We start from the raw sequence: 6,000 nt of genomic DNA on the forward strand, positions 1-6,000 counted from the left end.
TTATCACCTTCCGTGTGGGGGTGAAAAATTTAACATTTGTCGACAAAACTCCCCCAGCAGAAACCTCTGACTGCTCAATAAGCATCAGAGAATGCTAAACACAGTGACTTTACCCGAGACTTGGGCAGCATCATCATGTTTAACATTTACCTATGTCAGCTAACTTGCCCTGTCGTATTTTGTTCGAGAAAGCTCTCGTTCTCGACGCCCTCACCAGGGCTAATTAATATCTGATTCACCTGTAATGACCATCGAAATCGAAGGTCCCACGAAAAGTTTTGCTGGATAATCCAACGGACTAGTTTTAAGCCTTACCCTTTCAGTGGCTCACGCATAATATCATGGTCAAACAAATCAAGCTTCTTCTTGGACAGCATCATCAGTTTTCTTCAGTGTAAACGGTTATAAGAATTGAAAGATTGCAACCAGCTGCTTTGTAAACAGCTGGTTGCAGAAATTTACGACGCCTGTAACTATCTCTACAACAGCCGAGTTGCTTGAACTCATTGCAACTATAAACTATACAGGTTGCAGCGACCAACGTTTGTAGATAAACGTTGGTAGCGACTGCACTCTCTCATTCCCACCCATCACTCCGAACAAAAAGGCGCTAGTTTCGGTTTGAGGTCGGTACCCTTTCTACAACATAGATGGCGGCAGCCTCAGTCTTCTGCACTCGGTGCATTTGGAAGGATCGATTGAGTCCAGTTCTCCGTGCAACACTCTGCGAGTGCGATGCATTTTGGGGGAGAACTCGAACGGTGCCAGTGCGTGTCAAACGAACTCGCTAGTGCTTTCCCTTTCTCCCCTCGTCTGGTGTTGCCTTCGCCTGTCTTGCACGCAACTAGTGACACGGAGTACAGGTTCAAAAGCTCATGTCAACATCAGAACTTCAGACAAGTGGATGACAAAGCAGGCATCTCTAGATCTGGATCCCCGGCAAGTCCAATCTCCAAGGGACAAGAATATGTAGGGCAGGACAAGAATATGTAGGGCATTGTATTATTCCCAGGCATTGCCTATGACAGCTATGTGAGACAACGGTGGTGGACACCACCATAGGCAGTCATAATATGTGCAATGCCAAAAACTCTTGGTTGGTAGATAGTTGTGCTATAGGTAGCTTTATAGGGGGATGTGCGATTCAATTTGATTGAGAAATCAATATTCGCACGTCAGTTTTCATGATGGAGCACGGTACCCAGAAATGGGGCCTTTGCACATGCGGCGAATCTTCAAGAGCATTAGTAGCACGAGGTGAAATGCTCGGGGATGCGCGTGACAACATACCTTCCACTGTATTAATGGCACATCTAGTACCTGGGCATAGCAACCAATGTGATGCGACATGAAAGCTATGTATTGTCATTCTCACTACAGGGCAAATGCAAGGCAAGGCTTACTGATAGTGGCACAGCGACGGTAGAACAGTCTGTACTCACCGATAGTTGAACATCGTCTCTGGATCCTTTAGCTCAGCTGCTGGAAAGGGCCTCAGCAGGTACGGCTTGAGTCCAAACCCTTCGTCACCAATAATAACGAACGGTGCCACCTTCGATGAGTTTGGCAGCTGTGCTGGCTCCGGGAAACCAGCAGAGCCACGGTCGATATGTGCCCGTAAGCTTTGGCAGCCCAGACACCGCTATCGTTCATCCGTCCATTCCTGCCCACATCTGCGTACAGGAACTTGAGGTCGGCATCTACAAGAGCCATCAGCACAATGCTGAATGTGCCCTTGTAGTTCCGGTACATGGCTCCTGTACCCAGAGGTGGGCAGATGGTCACATGTTTGCCATCTAAGGCGCCCAGGCAATGCGGGAACTGCCAGAGCTCTTCAAACCCCCGGGACACTTGTCTCCACTCGCCCGGCGTTGATGGTAGCTTGGAAGAAAGAGGAAGACATGTCAGCCAACTGTGAAACCCTCATAGAAAGGAAACACCTGATCTACTAAACGGAACTTTGTCTACTTACTGAATTGAACACTAAAAAGTCATGTGCGCCCAGTAAGTGGACTCGCCAAATTTACAGGCAGTGCACTGTGCAGCCTGGGTAGACATTCTGGTGACCCTTACACATTAATGGGATGCACAAAATTGCAAGTACAACATAACAGAAAAATCAATGCTGCAGCGTCACTCCCGTGATGGTGCTAGTATCAGTGATAGTGATAGCAATCTTTATTTGACCAGGAGATCCACGGTTTCGCAAAAAAAAAAAAAGCAACAGCCCACACCATACAGGCCCAAAGTGCCGCATCTAATGACAGTCATTATGTCATGAATACTATATACAAGAGCCATGAGATGGTCTATGGGTTATTATAGAATGGTCGTTCAAGCCCCGGAGGTGGCACTTGAGGCAAGTCAACAGTAAACCGAGGTCACCAACAACTCGAGAGGCAATGGAATGCTGTGCGAGGTGCGAATTGGAGTGTTCAGGGCATGCAAAACACGAGTGTAGACACGGTTTCTTCAGGACACTTGGCCTGCAGGACGAGACAGCTGAACATGTCGTTATGGAGTGACTGAGAGCTTAGGCCGCCAATGCCACTAGATGTGGAGGGCTATGGTGTTGCACTGGGGCTGAGCGGGTTGAGACCAACACCACTGACCAGATAGGAGCAGATGACGTGCATTAGTCAAGATGTAGGTCGAGACCATGGTGGCCAGCAGGACGATGCCTGTGCCCTTGAACGGTTGAGATTACAAAGTGAAGATGGTAAGACGGGTGGGGGAAAACTGTGAGGAGGGGGGTCCAGGGCAGTCAAACTTATGTTTTTGACACTTCTCTTACCTTTTTTGATACTTCTCTTTCCTTTTGGCTAGATCACAGTTTTGTTAAAACTGTGATTGCCCGACACAAGGGGTTAGGTCACCATATCTGTGTGTCAAAAGCTTGTCCCTCTGCTTCTGTTCTGACACCACTGTGTGGCTTTAATTGTGATGGTATGTTTACGAGATAAACCTACCTTGATGAAGTCAGGTGCCAAAACTTCATATATAGCTATGCACACTTCGTGCACTATCTTGGAGACCGTGTTGTGGGCCCTCCTGAACTGAAAACCAGTAGAGGCGAAGGTCTCCCCTGGAATGAAGGTTCATTGCATTGAAATTAGTGAAAGCACTCTATATGCATTCTAAACAATCAAGTATGCCACCATGGTATACAAAATGCAGGGTTTTCAGGGAGCAATTTCAAAGATGACTTTCACTTGATCATATTTACGCACCGATAATGGTGATTATTGATGCGACTCCTGTCAAAACTGGGAAACTGACCGAAACTCGGGTGGGTAGACCGCTGAAATTTTAGGAATACAGCGGACGATAGCCAGCAACATCAGTATGATAAGGATTGTTATATCAATATACTGAACCCAGCCAGTGGTGTGAGGTTGCAGGGCTATTCTTTATTTACAATTTATGACAACTTCCAGATTTACCATAATTGATGGTCTACCGGCGGTCCAGATGGCAGCAACCTACTCTAAAATAATTGCAAACATCAGTTTCGCAAGCTATAGCGCTATAATTTACACATATGAGTGGGTAGGCTGTGTATTTAATATAAGAAATTATCAAAGAAGGTGAAAAGTTACAAAAACTAACATTGCATTGGAGAGACGCCTATTAAATATATATATAAAAAAAAGACAACACCGTCGTAAAGCGCTAAAATGTATGATTAAAAAAAAAATAGGCAAGGAAAAGCATTTTGCCACTTTTCTCAGGGTCAGTTTTGTTGCTTAATCGAACTTCCCAATGGGTCACTCATACAACTTTTCTTGACTGTATTTGTTTGACTAGGGCAAACCTTTTCTTTGATAGTTTGAGAAATAAAATGCGCTACTTAGACGTACTTTAGAGATAAATCACACTGTTATAGCCTGCGAAAGCGAAACTGAATTTTGCAAGTTATGTAATACCCCTGTCAGACTGGCAATTAAATGTCAGTTCTATCGAATGACAATTGAGCGATTGGCCAATCAGTGCGCGCGACGCTCCGGCGTGTGTAGGCGTTGTATGAGACATTAGGGGGGAAAGTGAGAGTCAACTGTGTTCGTGCACAGGACGCATTTGTCACATTGCACGCGCACAGCTGATTCGCCCATCACACAAATGCCATTCAATGGAACTGACCTTTAATTGCCAGTCTGGCAGGGGTATGAAGTTGGTTGCTGCCACCTGGACCGGGGATGTGCGAGTGCGAGCAAACATACCGTTTCCGAGATAAGCTGTCTAGTATGTTAGTACACCGATTTCTGCGACTTCTCACAGCGACATAACTCACCTGTAGCGAGGTAGCGGAGCGTGATGGCGAGTCTTTCTCCTGCCGGAATGGCTTGTCGAAACGGGGTGTCTTGCTTTACTATTAGTGGCCTCACTTTCCCCAGCAGCTCCTCAAAAGTGGTCGTATCCATTCTTATCCAGGAGCGGTACGACTCTGCGTCTTCTAGTGCCAGCTCGCGCATCAAATTCTCGTAGCACCCCTGCTCCCTGTGCTTCCTCAGGTGGGGTCGCATCCACATCCTCCGCTTTTTTGGAGGCTGGATGAGGTCGTCGTCTTCACTCGAGCTTAGGGCTTCTAGCAGAACTAGCCCAGCGAGAGCGAGCTGCCTCTCGCGACACGCCATGACAAAATCAACCCGCGACTTCGCGAACCAAAACCGCCAAAGCAGCGAGCGCGCGATCGTCCAAACGAGGCAAGACCGGAAGGACGCGCGTCGACGCGCGAGGAGAACGCTTGTCGTCGAGTGTAGTCTTTTAGTGGGACTGCCACACGGCGTCCGCGGCGCTACAAGTCAGACGACAAACAAGGTCTTGTCCGTCGTCGGACATTTGTCGATGGTGTCCGTCGCCACAGTGGGACGGGATGAGCGACAAGACACTTTGCCGTGTCGTCGTACAAAAGCTTGTCTTTGTCGCTCTAGTGGGACGCCGCTATTACCGGCGCACTGCCGGCGCGGGTTCGCAGCGCCATGGGGTGGCGTTCCTTAAAACTATGAGGCGCGGCGGCCAATGGTAGCCGCGTTCCTTGAAACTATGACGCGCGCCAGCCAATGGAAGCCTATACATCAAATCACTGCCACAGACTACAGGCTTCGCTCCATTGGGACAGGGGATTTAGGTGCCGTTCGGCGCGTGGCATCAAAAGCTGATAATGCCGGTTCGCTCTGCGGGACCGTTAAGGCCTGTTCACACATGCAGCGGAGCGCTACAAGCATAGCGATGACCTCGCGCTAAGCGCGTGCTGACGGGTGCGTTCACCAGCTTTGTATCGCACAGTCAAAACTGTTGCTCATGGCAGACGATAAGTAGCTGACGGCACGTGAGGAGCGCTACATCAGCGCTTCGCTGCATGTGAGAACCGGCCTTAATGCTTTCGGATTAAAACTTCAAAGACACCATTAATTTGTACGTTGACGCACTAAAATTCAGACAACACAATTAAATTAATGCACTTGCAAGACAAGAGCGAAAGGCGAGGCTGGCTTCACTACTGCCGACGGAGGAGCACGCGCTCCCAACAAAATACTCACAATGGGAGAGGGTGTGCTTCCGGCGCCTCGCTGCCAACCCGGCCCTTACATCAGTTCTAGGAAAGCGTTTTTACACTCCAACATTGGAAGACAACCCGGGCCCGGACACTAACTGCATAGTCCACCATGTACCGGCACGGCCGGACTGGAAGCGCGCGCTCTCTTTCTCTTCTTACGGCCTTTGCAATGGTGGCAATCGCCACCTTCCGCCGCAATTCGCGGGGGCGCTGTCACCTCACCCCTGGGCTACCCTTTGCTGTTTGCACAGAGCGCGTCTGACAGTGTATCTCAGCGCTGTCGCAACCTGCGGCCGAGAAGTTTATAGCCTTTGACACCTGATCCTTACGTTTAGACCCTCAGCCACTATCTAATGCGCTTCTGATGAGCCCAAAACAGTGAATATTTGACGCACATCTCCGAGAGATTCGAAAGTAAAAAGTAGTAAGTAGAGACAGCGAAT

This window comes from Ixodes scapularis, unplaced genomic scaffold, assembly GCF_016920785.2.
Source record: "Ixodes scapularis isolate PalLabHiFi unplaced genomic scaffold, ASM1692078v2 PGA_scaffold1__304_contigs__length_218370807, whole genome shotgun sequence".
NCBI classification, from domain to species: Eukaryota; Metazoa; Arthropoda; class Arachnida; order Ixodida; family Ixodidae; genus Ixodes; species Ixodes scapularis.